The sequence below is a fragment of the Tachyglossus aculeatus genome (genome assembly GCF_015852505.1).
Source record: "Tachyglossus aculeatus isolate mTacAcu1 chromosome 12 unlocalized genomic scaffold, mTacAcu1.pri SUPER_6_unloc_3, whole genome shotgun sequence".
Taxonomy (NCBI): domain Eukaryota; kingdom Metazoa; phylum Chordata; class Mammalia; order Monotremata; family Tachyglossidae; genus Tachyglossus; species Tachyglossus aculeatus.
In genome coordinates, this window is record NW_024044830.1 from 8,180,881 (window position 1) to 8,199,084 (window position 18,204).

The window sequence follows — 18,204 nt, forward strand, 5'->3', positions numbered from 1 at the left end:
TCAGGGTGAAGTGCCAGTGATCAGCAGAGGCCTTTCTGAGCAGGTTTCCTACCGCTTACTGATAGGAAACTGGGAGCCTGATCATTCCTCACTTTAAGGACAGTGATCCCTCCTACGTATTCCACTGGACTCTCCTGGGTATTTAGTACAGTGCTCTGCATACAGGAAATTCTCAATAAATACCACTGATTGATTGATTGATCCAGCCTGGGGCTTGGGGGTTTCAGGCTCACCCCAGACCTCCAGAGGAGGAATGGGGAGAGCTCCAAAAGGAGAAGCAAGACTATTATCTTCTCCTGTACCAAGCACTGACCTAAGACCTTGGACAGGTACAAGTTCAGCAACTTTGACATGATTCCTGTCCCACGTGGGGTTCACACTCTTAACCCCATTTTACAGATGAAGTAACGGAGGCCCAAAGAAGTGAAGTGACTTGCCCAAGGTCACGGAGTAGATGTGTGGTGGAGCTGTGATTAATACTAATCATAACAATAATGATGGGATTTGTTTAGCACTTGCTATGTCCCATGTACTATAGTTAGCACTGGGGTGGATCAAAGCAAATCGGGTTGGACACAGTCCATATCCCACGTGGGGCTCACAGTCACAGCCCCTATTTTCCAGAAGAGGCAACTGAGCCCTGGAGAAGTGAAATGACTCACCCAAGATCGCACAGTAGACAAGTGGCACTTTTGTGCTCCTCTAACACCAATCTACGTGCTGGGCTTTGCGCTCATCTCTCTCCCCACTAACCCCTTGCTCACACCCTCCCTGCTGCCTGGAACTCTCTCCCCGTTTATCCAGCAGACCACTATTTCCCTACTTTCAAAGCGTTACAAAAACCACAGCTCTTCCAGGGAACCCTTCCTGACTAATCTTTCCTCTTTCGTCCAAATTCCCCAACTACTGAGGGACCTCTTCACTTGAATCCTCACCTCTTAATCATTTAGATATTCCCCCAATCCAACCCTCACCAGAGTACTTACCATTCATTCATTCATTCAATTGTATTTGTTGGGCAGTTACTGTGTGCAGACCACTGTACTAAGCGCTTGGGAAGTACAAGTTGGCAACATGTAGAGACTGTCCCTACCCATCAATGGGCTCACAGTCTAGAAGGGGGAGACAGAAAACAAAACAAAACTAGTGGATATGTGTCAAGACGTCAGAACAAATAGAATTAAAGCTAAATGTACACCATTAACAAAATAAATAGAATGGTAAATATGTACAAGTAAAATAGAGTAATAAATCTGTACAAACATATATACAGGTGCTGTGGGAAGCGGAAGGAGGTAGGGCGGGAGGGATGGGGAGGAGGAGAGGAAAAAGGGGGCTCTGTCTGGGAAGGCCTCTTGGAGGAGGTGAGCTCTCAGTAGGGCTTTGAAGGGAGGAAGAGAGCTAGCTTGGCGGATGTGTGGAGTGAGGGTATTCCAGGCCAGGGGGAGGTCATGGGCCGGGGGTCGAGGGCTGGACAGGCGAGAATGAGATACAGTAAGGAGGTTAGCAGCAGAGGAGCTGAGGGTGCAGGCTGGGCTGTAGAAGGAGAGGTGAGGTAGGAGGGGGCGAGGTGATGGAGAGCCTAGAAGCCGACAGTGATGAGTTTTTGCTTGATGCATAGGTTGACAGACAGCCACTGGAGATTTTTGAGGAGGGGAGTACCATGGCCAGAGCATTTCTGCGCAAAGGTGATCCGGGCAGCAGCATGAAGTATAGACTGAAGTGGGGAGAGATAGGAGGATGGGAGATTCATAGAGGAGGTTGATGCAGTAATCCAGTCAGGATAGGATGAGAGATTGAACCAGCAAGGTAGCAGTTTGGATGGCGAGGAAAGGGCAGATCTTGGCGATGTTATGGAGGTGACACTGGCAGGTTTTGGTAACGGATTGGATGTGAGGGGTGAGCGAGAGACCAGAGTTGAGGATGGTGGTTGCGGGCTTGTGAGGCAGGAAGAATGTTAGTGTCAAAGTAGTTACCAAAGTATCTTCAAACTTAGTTGCACCTTATACCTGTAATCAATTTCAGTGTCTGTGTCCCTACAAGATCCTCTCACAAGTAGTTCATTTTTGTGTTTGTCTACCCCCGGGACTGTAAACTCTTTGAGACCACGGGTCATGCCTATTAACTCTGTTGTACTCTCCCACGATCTTGGTATAGAATCAATTGCTTATTGTATACAAATCCCAAGACCTTGGGACTGTGTTATTCTGCACAGAAGAAGCAATAACTGATGTTGATTAATTTTGAATAGTGTGTGTTAAGCAGTTATCCTGTGCCAGGCACTCTACTAAGTGCTCGGGGAGATACAAGATAATCGGGTTGGACACAGTCCCTATCCTCCATAGGGCTAAGAGTCTCAATCCCCATTTTACAGATAAGGGAACTAAGACACGGAGAAGTGAAGTGTCTTACTCAAAGTTACACAGCAGACACGAAGCAGAGCTAAGATTAGAATCTACATCTTTCGGATGACCAAGACAGTGCTCTATCCATAAGGCCATACTCACCCCGCTGAAGGTGGAGAGAGCTCTGGTCAGCTAGAAGTGAATAGAGAGGGTGGCTTGGGAAGAAGGAAGAGCATTAGCAAGTAATTGGCATCAAGAGAGATGAGAATTACACTTGAGACGAGTGATGTGAGCTAACTGGGTTGCGATGGGAGAGGGGTGCTGTCTTGGAGTCAGGCTGTCAATCGTATTTCTTGAGCACTTATTGTGTACAGAACACTGTGCTAAGCACTTGGGAGAATGCAATATAACAATAAACTCCCCACAACGAGCTTGCATTCCAAAGTAACAGTTACAGGAGGAGATTGAATGCCTTAAAACCAGTGGCAAAAGTTTATACCTGATGCAGAGAGGAATGGGCAACCATGTGAGAAAAATGATCTGGACAGAAGAAGGAAGTATGGATTGTAGCAAGGATAGACTGGAGGCAGGGAGACCAGTGAGGAAGACAGTAATCTATTCTGAATAAATCAAGCGCCTGAACTGGGATGGTGGCCACTTGTCTGGAGAGGAAGAGACAATGTGGGGAAGGGAAACCCGACAGGATTCGATGTGCGAGTTGAAATAGAATGAGGAGTCATTTTTCTATCAGAACCCAAGGAGAAGGGTCCAACAGTTTACAAAGGTGAAACACAAGCTCCCACTCAAATAGACAGCCAAATACCACTTCAGCACTTTGGCACCCACCAAGAACTGCTGTAGTCACAACTACTTGCGGCAATTTTTTTTTAACTTTTTTATGGTATTTGTTAAGCACTTACTACATGCCAGGCACATTTCTTACATGCCCTATTACTTAAGCACTAACTCTCGAACAAACATCCCTTTTCTTTTTTTTCCCCTATTCATAAATTGTTTTTGTGCCTATCTCCTCTGCTAAATTGTAAGCTCTCTGAGTGCAGGGAGGATGTCTATTTACTCTATTTCACACTTCCAGGCTCTTCATCTGGTACTCTAGCTGAGGTGCTTTTTTTTTTACATTTGCTAAGTGCTCACTATGTACCAGGCGCTGTACTGAGCACCGGGATAATGAGTCTTCATTATACAGATGAGGAAATGAGGCCTAGTGAAGTTAGGTGACTTGTCCAAGATCACACAACAGGCACAGGGAGGAGGCCAGATTAGAATCTAGGTCCTCTGACTCCCGGGCCTGTGCTCTTTTCACTAGGCTAACTTGCTCCTCTAACTTTATTCTATTGAACTTTCCCAAGTGCAGAGAACAGAGCTCTGCACACAGTAAGTGCCCAATAAATACCACTGATTGATCAGTTGATTGATTGACCTGGGTGGAGACACTGACCAATAGCTGGTGTGGTCAATAAATCAATTGCATTTATTGAGTGTTTACTGCTTGCAGAATACTGCACTAAATGCTTGGAACAGTACTATAGAACAACATAACGGAGTTTGTGGACACATTCCTTGCCCACAAAGAGCAGGAGACAGACGTTAACCTAAATAAATAAGTTGCAGCTATGTACAGAAGTGCTGTGGGGCTGAGGCATGGGTGAGAGTAAATCAGGGCACCACAAAAGGGAGAGAGAGAAGAGGAAAGGAACGTTGAGACAGGTAAGGCTCCTTGGAGGACACGTGCCTTCAATAAGGCTTAGAAGGTGGGGAGATGAATTGTCATCCGTCAGATGACGGATGGGGCCGTGGTAACTGTGGGCCCCTCATATCAAGTGGTTCCCTGTTGCCTCGGAGCCTGGAGTAGGTGGTTCTCTGTGGGTCACAGATGGGGCCGTGGCAACTATGGGTCCCTCAGATCAAGTGGTTCCCTGCTGCCTCGGAGCCTGGAATAAGCGGTGTTCTGTGGAGCACAGCGCTGGATGCCCCGAATCAAACAAGTCCTCTCCCCTATCCTGCTAGCAGCCAGCTATCAGCCAGCCCACTGCCCACTAAACATAGTAGTCCCCAGGGCCCAGAGCCGGGAGAACAGCTCAGACTATCAGAGCTCAAGGCTTCCACAATCTAGAAGCTTACCTGCTCACTGCCCACTATTTGCATGTCCTTCAATGACTTTGGAAAAAAACAACACCTTTATTTCAGGAGGAGGGACATGGGCAGAGGAGTGTGAGAAAGCAGAGGATCCTTCCTTAACATAAAAATAGTGGCTTCTAGGGTTTGGTGGGGATTATAGGCATATGTAGTAGTCATATTGATGATGTCTCTGTGACAGGTGTCATCCTGACTATCCTGTGTGGTGGTCATTTAGGGAAAGTCATGGAGATTATTCAGTAATCCTGTTGCAGACTGCTTTGAAGTGATTGCTTCCAGGAGCTTGGCACCTTGTTATCATCCTTGATTCTTCACTTTTCTCAACTGCTGAGATTTTCCCTGTGGAGGTTGGGTATGCTGAGGGGCTTCTGTAGAACGGGAGGAAAGGGACACAAGGGACTCATTTGAGTCACAGAATCAAATCTGCTCCCTCCCCCCACCCCCCGCAACGCACACACACACACCTCTTTCCTAACCCCTAAGGAGCAAACCAATTTACCATGGTATGCTCAGAAAATGGCTGCCAATCCATGAGATGCAACAGAAGGACTGAAAAAGTATTGCAGCTGCAGGGAAGAAACCCCAGGAACACCCCCCCCACACACACACACACACATACACACAATAATCCCTCTTAGCATGCAACAATATCCAGTGTTCTCTCCTGCTGGAAAATCTGGATTTATCAGATTTATCAAAACCAATTTAGCCAGCTTCTAGAACACTTTCACCGGGATCATCTACAAACAGTGTGTCCTGAGACAAACAGTGTGGCCTCGGGGATAGAGCATGGATATTGAAGTCAGAAGCACCTAGGTTCTAACCCCAGCTCCACCACTTGCCTTCTGTGGGACCTTGGGTAAGTCACTTAACTTATCTGTGCCCCAGTTCCCTAATTTGTAAAATAGAGATTAGGACTGTGAGCCCCGTGTGGCACAGTGGACTGTGTTCAACCTGATTATATTGTAACTAATCCAGCATTTACTACAGTACCTGGCACATATTTGCTTAACAAATACCATATCCAGGAAAAAAAATCACCTCATATCACCAGACAAGACAGGAAGACAGTCAAGCCACTGTGCTCTGGTATTCTAAATCATTTTAAAAGTAAATTATGGGGACCATTAAAAATTTACTATTTTGGTAGGTAAAATCAGAGGTACTACTAAGACTAATCATGCCTTTTTTTCTGTGTGTAGGAAAGTCACAAAATAATTATCAATTAAAACAGAGTTTTAAGGTACTCAAGGCTGTGGGAGGCAGCAGAGCCTACTGGAAAGAGCCTAGATCTGGCGGGGCAGAAGGTAAGAGCTGCAATCCAGGCTCTGCCAATTGACTCTGGGTAAGTCATTTAGCTTCTCTGTGCCTCAAATTCCCCACCCGTAAAATGTAGTTTAAATACCTCCATTCTCTCCCTTCTAAACTATGTGGAACAAAAACAGTGCCTGATCTTACTGTATTGTATCAGCCGCACCACTAAACATAGTGCCCAGTGCCATTAGTAAGTGCTTAACAAGCACAACAAGAACCATATTGCAATTGTCATGAACGTTGTAATTATTATTGATAATTATAAAAATTTACTGTACAACAATAAAAACAATATATTGTAAAAATATGTTATAAACACATGCAATACATCAATAATATACATACATATGTATAATGTAAAAATAGTACAAATGCCAATAATAATCATGATTATGATAATTATAAGAATTTGGGTGACTCTTCTTTTTAATTCTATCCTCTAAAAATATCTGGAAACTTCATGTTCCAGTCACAGCTATTCGGGATTGGAAGCAACCTGGCTGATGATATCACACTGGTCACGTAGTCATAGCTTTATTGGCACACATGATTGTAGCTATGCCTAGCTAGGGCAAATCATTTTGAATGCGAAGGGTAGATTTTCTGAATCACTTTCTTATTTTCTGGACTCATCAGCTTTCATTTGGCTAGTGATTATTTTGTTTCTATTCTTTTTTCTTTCCCGCTGAGGGGAAAGATGCTTCTTCAAGCTCTATTTCTGGCCATCCTCATCGGGTCTGCCATCTCGGTGGAAGAGGGCCACAGTTTCTCTGACAGGGAACTGTGGGCCAGAGTGGGATGGGAGATTCTTCCTGAGGAAAGGCCTAAATTGAAGCTTATACGTGAGCCTTCAACTTACTGTTTGCCTTACCCTCTGGAGGTATTCGGCTGCAGTTTTTCCACCTTCAAATTTATTCAGTTTCTCTGTGGTCTTTAGACAGGCCTGGGTTTTATCTAACTTGCTGTATCTGAGCATAATCCTTGGACCAATCGGAAGCAGCATGTGAAGAAGGTGATTAAGTGATGCAAGTGATAGCTGAAAATTAGTTTATAGATTGGAATCCTATGTGCCTATGGCACAGATCAAGAATGCAAATTCCTAATGCAAAGTTACCAAACAAGGAGACCTTGTTAATGATTACTTCACCTCCCATTTGGTGAGCTCATTTGATTGTGGCATTCACTAAGTAACTAACCAGGTTCCAAGCACTGTGCTAAGTATGGGAAAAGGTGAAAAAAAATCCAATCCATTAGTGGTATTTTTTGCGAGCTAACTGTTTGCAGAGAACTGGACTAAGCCCTTGGGAGAGTACAATGCACCAGAGTTGGTAGCTATGTTCCTTTCCCTCAAGGAGTTTATCTATCTAGAGGGGAGGAAGAACTAAGATCTTCAACAGATTAGACAGAAAACGCAAGACACCACACCAGGATTTAAAGTACTTAGCTGAGTGGTCTGCACACATTAAGCACTCAATGGAATGCCTGATTGGTTGGCTAGTTAAGAGTCATGGGCCAGGCCAAGAGAGAAAGTTAATATCAGGATTTCACAAATGATATAATGATGTAACTAGGTTATTTCTACTGTAAAGCAGCATGGGCCTAGTGGAAAGAGCCTAGGCCAGGGAGTCAGAAGGACTTGGATAACTAATCCCGGCTCTGCCACCTGTCTGCTGTATGACCTTGGGCAAGTACCTTAACTTCTCTGTGCCTCAGCTACCTCATCTGTAAAATAGGGATAAAGACTGTGAGCCTTATGTGTGTCCAACCTGATTCTCTTATATCTACCCCAGCACTTAGTACCGTGCCTGGCACACGGTAAGCATATAAACAAATCCCATGCCGAAAGCAAAGAGTCCGGGGTTGGACGTTTTGCTATCTTTCAGGAATGTCTCAGATATCCCAAAAGGACACCCTCTCTCAGGTGCCCCACAGCAACCTGACAGAAAGAGCATGGGTCTCAGATTCTAGTCCCCCGGTTCTAGTCCCAGCTCTACAACTAACCTGCTGGGGGACCATGGGCAAGTCTTCTAGACTGTGAGCCCACTGTTGGGTAGAGACTGTCTTTATATGTTGCCAACTTGTACTTCCCAAGCGTTTAGTACAGCGCTCTGCACACAGTAAGTGCTCAATAAATACGAATGATTGATTGATAGATTAACCTCTCTGTACCTCATATCCTCATCTGACAATGGGGATAAGATCCCTACTCTCCCTCCCTCTTAGATAATTAACTCCATGTGGGTGGATCTTGTATCCACCCGAGCGCTTACTTAAGCTCTATTGTGCTTGGGCATGCAGTAAGTGTCGAATAATTGTCATCATTATTAAAGCCCTGACTTAATATTTTTTTCATGGTATTTGTTCACTGCTGACTTTGTGTCAAGCACTGCTCCAAGCGCTAGGGTTGTAAGAGGTTTATTAGGTTAGACACAGTCCTTGGCCCTCATGGGCTCCAAGTCTGAGTTAGAGGGAGGGGGATTTAATCCCCAGTTTACAGATGAGGGAACTGAGGCACAGAGAAGGTAAGCGACTCTCCCGAGGACACATGGCAAGCAATTGGCAGAGCAGAGATTATGACCCAGGTCCCCTGACTCCTTGACTCCTCTTCCTACTAGATCAGGGTGCTTTTTGTGAAATGGCCTAATGACATAGCCATGAACTAGGAGAATCGCTTACTGAAATTTGCAGTTTTAAGACAAGGAATACAACTAGGTTTGGGCACCCAAACACAAACAAACAAAAAAACCCCCTTCACTCAGTTGTTTCTTTCTGCTTTATAGCCAGAAAAGGACCCTTCCTCGGCTTTTGCCGGTGACAAATATCAGTCATGTTTACTGAGCGCTTACTGTGTGCAGAGAATTGTACTAAGCGTTTGGGAGATAACAATATAACACAATGAGCAGACACATTCCCTGCTCACTACGAGCTGATGGTCTATACGAGGTGCAAGCTCAAACAAACAGCTGCTTTTATATCAGGTAGACTGTAGTCTCACCGTGGGCAGAGAACCTGTCTACTGACTGTATTATATTGTAGTCTTCCAAGTGCTTGGTTTAGTATATTCTGCCTATAGTAAGCACTCAATTAACATGATTGATTGACTGAATTTTGAACTTGGCTGACAGAAGGAATTTCAACTTCCTCACCATGGGCTGAAAGGTCACTTGGGTTTTTCAGAGAACTGGGAAAATGAACGGGCTAGAGACATTTTGGTGTGTAATCCCATGTTAATCAGTAGTTTTGATTGAGCACTGTACCAAGCACATGGGAAAGTATAGTAGAGTTGGTAGACATCCCTGCCCTCGAGGAAATCACAGGCTATCGGGGGAGTTGGACATTAAAATAAATTGAGAAACAGGGTGGCCTAGTGGGTAGAATGTGGGCCTGGGAATCAGAGGGACCGATGTTCTCATCCCAGCTCTTCCACTTGTCTGTTGAGTGTCATCATCAACATCATCATCATCTTCTTCTTCTTCTTACTTGTCCTCTTCTTTTCCACTCCTCTATCTCTTCCTCCTTCTTCTTCTCCTCCTCTGTTTTCTCCTTTACATTCTCCTTTTCGTCTTCCTCTTACTTCTTTGTCTTCTTCTTCCTCTTACTTCTTTGTCTTCTTCTTCCTTTTCTTCTTGTCCTTCTCCTCACCTCCTCTTTTACCTTCTTGCTCTCCTCTTTCTCCTTCTCCTCCACTTTCTCCTTCTTTTCCTTCTATTCCTCCTCCTCCTCATTCTTCTCCTTCTGCTTCTCCTCCTCCTCCTCCTCCTCCTCCTTCTCCTCCTCTTCCTCTGCTCACAGTAAGCACTCAATAAATACGATTGAGTGACTGACTGACTGACTGACTGACAGGTTCCTCAGGCTGAGGACCACAGGCAGGAGTTTGACCAGATGACTTCTGGATGGTTCATTCGGCATTATCTCACATAGTAAATAGATCAGGGGCCTGGCAGTCATAAGGAATTGGATTCTAATCATAGCTCTGCCACTTGTCTGCTGTGTGACCTTGGGCAAGTCACTTTGCTGTTATGAGACTCAGTTACCTAATCTGTGAAGTGGGGATTAAGACTGTGAGCCCCAAGTGGGACAGGGACTGTGTTCAACTTGATTAGGTTCTACCCCAGTGTTTAGAACAGTGCTTGGCACATAGTACATGCTTAGCAAATACTATCATTATCACCACTGTTTATCATTATATACAGGAAACTGTAAAGTCCTCGACTATGAACACACTATTTTCCTCTTCAAAATGCTCTGCCCACATTGGGTCCTTGGTCCAGGGCTTTGGCCACAGTGGGCACTCAGTATAGACTATTTAACCCTATATAGGAGATGGACTATGTCCGACCTGATTACCTTGTATCTACCCCCATGCTGAGTCCAGAACTGAGCACATAGTAAATGCTTAACACATGGGATTGTTTGGTAGATTGACAGAATATGAAGGCCTGATCTTCTTCTTGCTCACCACCTGTGCCCACCCACAGTGCCAACCCCTCACTTACACCATAGCCAGTCATCTCTCCACAAAATAGTAACACCCCTCAGGTCAGGCCTCCACCACACACACGTGGACCCCTCTTTCCAGGGTCCCTCTCTTCCACCCTGAGTAATCGCAGAGTCTAGGCAGGGGACCAGTGAAGGGGAAAAGAGAACCAAAAGATCACTTTTCTAATGACACAGAACCTTCTCTAGATCCTGGTTGCACTTCTGGACAAGCCTCCAAACTAGAAACCAAGAGAATGGGGTCCTTGGGGTTCCTGGGGAGGGGTGGATTCTGCCACTTCCTGGTTTTTGTAGCTGGGTTCTGTCCGGGACCCTATCTCTCCACCCTACAAGTATTACCAGGTCAGTGCTGAGGAGACTCACAACTCCCCCGACTCCCCAGGATAACGATGGGGGAGAGCCCCCCCATCAGATGGACTCCGTTGCCAGACCCTTTGCCCACATCCTCCCTTGTGCCTAGAACTCCCTCTTATTCCTTCATAGGTCACCATCCATCACCCTCCCCACCTCGAAACCCTCCAAAAATCATATCTCCTCCAAGAGGCCTTCCCTAACTAAGCCCTTATTTGCCTTATCTGCCCTCCCCTCTGCATGGACCCTGTACTTGGCAATGTACTCTTCCCTTGATTTTGATACTCACACCAACTACTCAGCACTCACTGACACATACTCTAGTAATCACTAATAATTACGGTATTTATTAAGCACTTATTCTGTGCCAGGCACTGTACTAAGCACTGGGATGGATTCACGAAAAACAGGTTGGAAACAGTCCCTGTCCCAAGAGGGGACCACAGTCTCGTGGAGATCACAGTCTCCACACCCATTTTTACAGAGGAAGTAAGTAAGCCACTGAGAATTGGCTTACTTGCCCAAGGTCTCACAGGCAGACAAGTGAAGGAGTATGGATTAGAACTCATGACCTTTAGACTCCCAGCACCATTCTCTATGATGCTTATATATCTATAATTCTATTCATTCATATTGATGTTCTTGATGCCTGTCTTCTTGTTTTGTTTTGTATTGTATTGTTGGCTGTCTCCCCCCACCCCCTGACAAATTGTGAGCCCGTTGTTGGGTAGGGATTGTCTGTATATGTTGCCGAATTGTACTATCCAAGCGCTTAGTACAGTGCTTTGCACACAGTAAGCACTCAATAAATATGACTGACTGAATGAATGAATGAATATCCACTTCACCATGCTGCTTCTCTACCATTTCTTCTACCATTTATTTAAATATCTCTGTCCTCCTGCTGACTGGAAGGTCTTTATGGGTACGGTTCATGTATAACAACTCCAGTGTATTGCACTTTCCCAAGGGCTGCACAGAGGAAGTACTCGATGCATGTAATTAATAAATACCATTGATGGCATGGAGTGTAAGGGGCTAGAGTCTTCACACTCAACTGACTCTCCCTGACCCTGCTCCTATGTTAGCTGAGAGGAGGGGAGGGGAGGGGACCCTGAGACCGCAGGAGCCCTGGTTGAGGTTAGGGGATTTGGACTTCTTTCTTGTTTCTTGTTTTTCCTTCTTGTCCATATGAAGTAATTATTCCTCTTAGTACAGTGTTCTGTACATAGTAAGAGCTTGATAAATAACATTGATTGATGGAGTCTGAGACAGGTGACTTCTCAAGTACACGTATCTTTAGACTCCTTTCCAAATCCATGCACTATGCTTCTGTGTTTAAGAGCACGACAGTCCTATCTCTTAGATAAAGAGATTAATGTTTTATGGTATTTATTAAGTGCTTACTATGAGCCAAGCACTGTTCTAAGTACTGGGATGGATACAAGATAAATGTGTTAGACACAGTCCCTGTCCCACAGAGGGCTCACAGTTTTAATCCCTATTTTACAGATGAGGGAACTGAGGCACAGAGAAATTCAGTGTCATACGCAAGCAGACAAGTGGAGAAGCTGGGATTAGAACCCACGCCCTCTGACTTTCAGGCCTGTGCTCTTCCCTCCAGGCCATGCTGCTTCCCTTTAACTGCAGAGAGTCTCAGAATATTCCACCCCAGACCACGGACATTAAAAGTTTGTCTTGACCTTGTTGATCATGTCCAACTCAAGGATCGGGGGAAATTTAAATGGGAACATTACTCATTGAGTGATTTATACTGGGTGAGAGCAAGGGCAAACAGAATGAAACAGAAAAGAAAGGAGTGCTGTTCTATTGACTGAATATAAACTGGCATCTTTATTGATTTCAATACCAGCAGTCCAGCCTCTTTACGAAAAAGGATGGGAGATGTTGGGAAGAGAACTGAATCAAACTGTCCATTCCACTCGCCTCTGTTCAAACAGACGCATCCCAACTGGGGATCTGAATCTGATGCTTGTTCTGACACGGGCTCGCTTTTTCTCACCTGAACTAGTTCTTTTGCCAGGAAAGTCAGGGTACTTTCTGAGGAGAGGAAAAGGTCTGCCAAAACTTTCTCTTCGTGAAACTGTTAATGATCTTCAAATACCTCCCAATTCCTCAAAATAGTCTATTTCACTTGGTTACACTCTAAAGGGGTAAAAGGGAAGAAAGAGGAAGACGAGAAACTAAATCAAAACAGCATGTCCAAGTGGAAACAGCACAAATCTGGGAGTCAGAAGACCTGGGTTCTAATCCCAGCTCCTCCACATGTCTGCAGGGTGATTTTGAACAAGTCCTGTAGCTTCTCTGTGCTTCAGTTTCCTCATCTGTATAAAAAGAATTAAGATTGTAAGGCCCATGTGGGACATGGACTGTGTCCAACCCTGGCTCTACCCCAGCTCTGAGGACAGCCCGCAACCTTGGTGTCATCCTCGACTCCGCTCTCTCATTCACCCCTCACATCCAAGCTGTCACCAAAACCTGCCGGTCTCAGCTCCGCAACATTGCCAAGATCCGCCCTTTCCTCTCCATCCAAACCGCTAACCCGCTATCCTATCCCGTCTGGACTACTGAATCAGCCTTCTCTCTGATCTCCCTTCCTCATGTCTCTCCCCACTTCAATCCATACTTCATGCTGCTGCCTGCATTGTCTTTGTCCAGAAACGCTCTGGGCATGTTACTCCCCTCCTCAAAAATCTCCAGTGGCTACCAATCAGTCTGTGCATCAGGCAGAAACTCCTCACCCTCGGCTTCAAGGCTCTCCATCACCTCGCCCCCTCCTACCTCACCTCCCTTCTCTGCTTCTACAGCCCACCCCGCACCCTCCACTCCTCTGCCGCTAATCTCCTCACTGTGCCTCGTTCTCGCCTGTCCCGCCATCGACTCCCGGCCCACGTCATCCCCCGGGCCTGGAATGCCCTCTCTCTGCCCATCCGCCAAGCTAGCTCTCTTCCTCCCTTCAAGGGCCTACTGAGAGCTCACCTCCTCCAGGAGGCCTTCCCAGACTGAGCCCCTTACTTCCTCTCCCCCTCGTCCCCCTCTCCATCCCCCCATCTTACCTCCTTCCCTTCCCCACAACACCTGTATATATGTATATATGTTTGTATATATTTATTACTCTATTTATTTATTTATCTTACTTGTACATATCTATTCTATTTATTTTATTTTGTTAGTATGTTTGGTTTTGTTCTCTGTCTCCCCCTTTTAGACTGTGAGTCCACTGTTGGGTAGGGACTGTCTCTATATGTTGCCAACTTGTACTTCCCAAGCGCTAGTACAGTGCTCTACACACAGTAAGCGCTCAATACATACGATTGATTGATTGATTGATTGACAGTGCCTGGTACATAGTAAATGCTTAACGAACACTATTAAAATAAATTTGGCATTTCTGATCATAGGCAGAAATCTTCAGCCTGTGGTTTGAAGACAGTTTGCCAATGGTGAGACTGGAGTGTGAGTGTTTTGGACAGAGAACGTCTGGCACACCTACACACTTCATCCTTTCAGTTGGAGCAGTGTGTCTTTTCTGGCCCTTGCCATTTGGGTGAGAGTGTTTCTGACACCAATGACTCATAGGGGAAAGGAATGTTCTACCACCGAAGGATGTGCCCTTGACTGGTTTTTCAGTAGTGGTGATAGTTTGTGCTTGAGTTATCCACACTTCCCTTGTGGTACCACTGTGCTGAGGGGCTCACATTGTGAAAGAGCTGGTAAGGAGAAGAGGCTCAGGCTGTGTTCACAGAACAGTGATATCTCACTGACAGCAGACACCACTGTGCCCTGTCAGCAAAAACAGCAAAAATCATACAAAAGACATGTTGAATGATAGCAGCAATGACACAAGAATGAAAGAAATATGCAGTTCTCATCTGTACAACTATACAGGCCAGAGCCAGACAGCAGCAGAAGCATCAGAGAAGGCAGTATGTAGGCAAGGTCTATCATGCACTTGGATCCGTGACCTTTGGACATTTGACATTTTCCCCACTCCCAATCCCGCAGCACCTTAATATAAATTAATATAAATATATTTAAATTCGAAATCCTAAATTAATTATTCATTCATGGTAATATTCATTCATTCATTCATTCATTCAATCGTATTTATAGAGTGCTTACTGTGTGCAGAGGACTGTACTAAGCACTTGGGAAGTACAAGTTGGCATCATATAGAGACAGTCCCTACCCAACAACGGGCTCACAGTCTAGAAGGGGGAGACAGACAACAAAACAAAACATATTAACAAAATAAAAAAAGAGAATAGTAAATATGTGCAAGTAAAATAAATAGAGTAATAAGTCTGTACATACATATACAGGTGCTGTGGGGAGGGGAAGAAGGTAGGATGGGAGGATGGGGAGGGGGAGAGGAAAGAGGGGGCTGAGTCTGGAAAGGCCTCCTGAAGGAGGTGAGCTCTCAGTAGGGCTTTGAAGGGAGGAAGAGAGCTAACTTGGCGGATGTGAGGAGGAAGGGTGTTCCGGCCTGGGGGAGGACGTGGGCCAGGGGTCGATGGTGGGACAGGTGAGAACGAGGCATAGTGAGGAGGTTAGCGGCAGAGGAGCAGAGGGTGCGGGCTGGGCTGTAGAAGGAAAGAAGGGAGGTGAGGTAGGAGGGGGTGAAGTGATGGAGAGCCTAGAAGCCGAGAGTGAGGATTTTTTGCCTGATGCGTAGGTTGACTGGTAGCCACTGGAGGTTTTTGAGGAGGGGAGTAACATGCCCAGAGCGTTTCTGCACATAATATCTTTGTCCCTCTTCAGAGTGTAAACTTGTTAAGGGCAGGGAGCATGTCTGCAAATTGTGCTGTGTTGTACTCTCCTGAGCACTTAGTAGAAGCATCATGATGCAGTGAATGGAGTACAGGCTGAGGAGTCAGAAGGTCATGTGTTCTAACCCTGGCTCTGCCACATGTCTGCTGTGTGACCTTGGACAAATCACTTCACTACCCTGGGCCTCAGTTACCTCATCTGCAAAATAGGGATTGAGACTGTGAGCCCCACGTGGGACAGGGACTGTGTCTAACCCAACTTGTATGTATCCACTCCAGCGCTTAGTATAGTGCTTGGCACGTGGTTAGCATTTAACAAATACCATTAGTAGTAGTAGTAGTAGTAGTAGTAGTAGTAGTAGTAGTAGTAGTAGTAGTAGTAGTATAGATAGGGCTCTGCTCATAGTAAATGATCGATTGACTGTCATTTCATGGGACACTGGACTTTGACTTCAGGGCAGATTTGAAGATCGGAGCCCAGTGAATGACTGACTGAAAAACCACCAAAGCCTTCTCCAAATGTTGGGGCCACTGGGCCCCATGCCACTGGGCCATTATCTTTCAGCCTGTCCTGGACCTGTGACATCAACCACAGTTCTGGCCAGTCCAAATGCTGCAAGTGACCCCATACTTCCTGAGTAATGAGTTCTCATTATGCCCCCCAGGGCTTCAGTCAGAGAGGGCATAGTATGGAAGGGAGCAGTCCCTCAGCTCAGTCCCTCAGCTCTGTTGCTCAGCTCTTGAGCACTTACAGTGTGTACAGTCCTGGGTCAGAAGGACCTTGAGTTCTAATCCCATTCTACTATTTATATGCTTTGTGACCTTGAGCAAGTCACTTAACTTCTCTGTGCCTGTTACCTAATCTGTAAAATGTGGATTAAGAGTTTAGCCCTATGTGGTACAGGGACTGTGTCCAACCTGATTAGCTTGTATCTACCCCAGAACTTAGTACAGTGCCTGGCACATAGTAAATTCTTAAAAATACCAAAATTTTTGTTATTATCATTTATTATTATTGTTGTTAATTGCTTGGTAGAGTATGACACAATAGGGTTGGGAGATACAGTCCCTGTCCATGATGAGTTTACAGTCTAGAGGGTAAGATAGACATTTATATAAATAAATAAATTACAGATATGTTCATAAGAACTTGGGGCTTGGCGTGGGGTTCTGGAGCAGAAGATCCAGTATTCCCCAGAAGCTCCTGTTTTGGATTAGCCAGTTGAAAGAATACGGGGAAAGATAGGTTTATGGCCTTCCTGGTGCCTGGATTCAGTCTGTACACTGTTTCTGAGTAAGAATCTCTCTTCTGATGTACAAACCTCTGGCAACTTCAGGAAGGTTGTTAACAGAAGGTCCAGTTGTTCATGGAAAAAGCCTGGGGAGAGGAAGCAATGAATATAAATTGTGTGGAGTTGAAGTTCACACTTTCCTCCGTGGAAAAGGGACCCCCACCTTTCATGGGCTAGACTACTCTAGGCATGGAGGGTGAAAGAAAAAGAGTAAATGGAGGAGGACTTACCCCACTTGCTGCCCTTCTGCTACCTAATCCTGGGTCTGGGCTGGTGAGTGTGGACTATGTTAGCCTGTGACATTCCCAACAGGTAACAATGCTCTATTTTTCTTGACCCCCATTTAAATCCTCTAGACTATAAGCTCATTGTGGGCAGGGAACATATCTGTTTATCGTCCTGTTGTACTCTCCCAAGCATTCAGTACAGTATTCTGAACAAAGTAAGACCTCAATAAATACAATTCAATGAATGAATGAATAAAATGCAGCTGGTTGAAAGGTAGCAGTTGTGTTTGCTCCTGACTGGGGAAAAAAAAAACTGGCAAAGAGGAATTTGAGAGGGGAAGAGGAAGAGGGCTTAAATGAGTAAATGTAGACCCAACCAGAGAATAATGGGAGCATGCAGACAATCTGGCTCAATATGTGAAAAATGTTGAATGGATGTTCAAAACCACAAGCAATGATAAGTACTGGTAAAACATTTAGAAAATAGGATCCCTTATCCTGAAATCTTGTCCCTGCAAGAGTTTGTGAAGTTCATAGGGAGAAGAAAACCAATAAATTTTAGTGGTTTGGATTGCCTTTGTATCGGCTGTTCAGAGAGTTCTCCTGATGCATCCTCCTGGCAACTGAGAGCAAATGATGCCTTTGTGATGAGCAGGTGGAGATATGAGTAGAAAAGTACCATTTGTTCTCAGTTATCAGGAGGATGCATGGGGAGAAGGGGAGTGGATAGATCTTCAAGGGCAGGGGCAGCACACAACTTAATGCTGTCACGAAATTCTGCTCTCTGGGGATTTTTTAATGGTATTTGGTAAGGTCGTAATATGTGTCAGGTGCTGTACTAAGCACTGGGATAGATAAAAGCTAATCAGGTTGGACTCAGTCCCTGTCCCATATAGTCTCAGTCTTAAACTCCTTTTTCAGATGAGGTAACTGAGGCATAGAGAAGTGAAGTGACTTGCCCAAAGTCACACAGCAGATAAGTGCAGAGTCAGGATTAGAATCCTGATTCTCTGACTCCCAGGCCCAAACTTTATTAGGCAACACTGCTTCCAGATGTAGAAATCTAAAATCCTATAAACTGTAAGCTTGTTGTGGGCAGGCAGGAAGTGTTCCTACCAACTCTGTTGATAATAATAATAATAATAATAATAAATTTGTTAAGTGCTTACTATGTACCAAGCACTGTACTAAGTGCTGGGGTGGATACAAGCAAATTGGGTTAGACACAGTC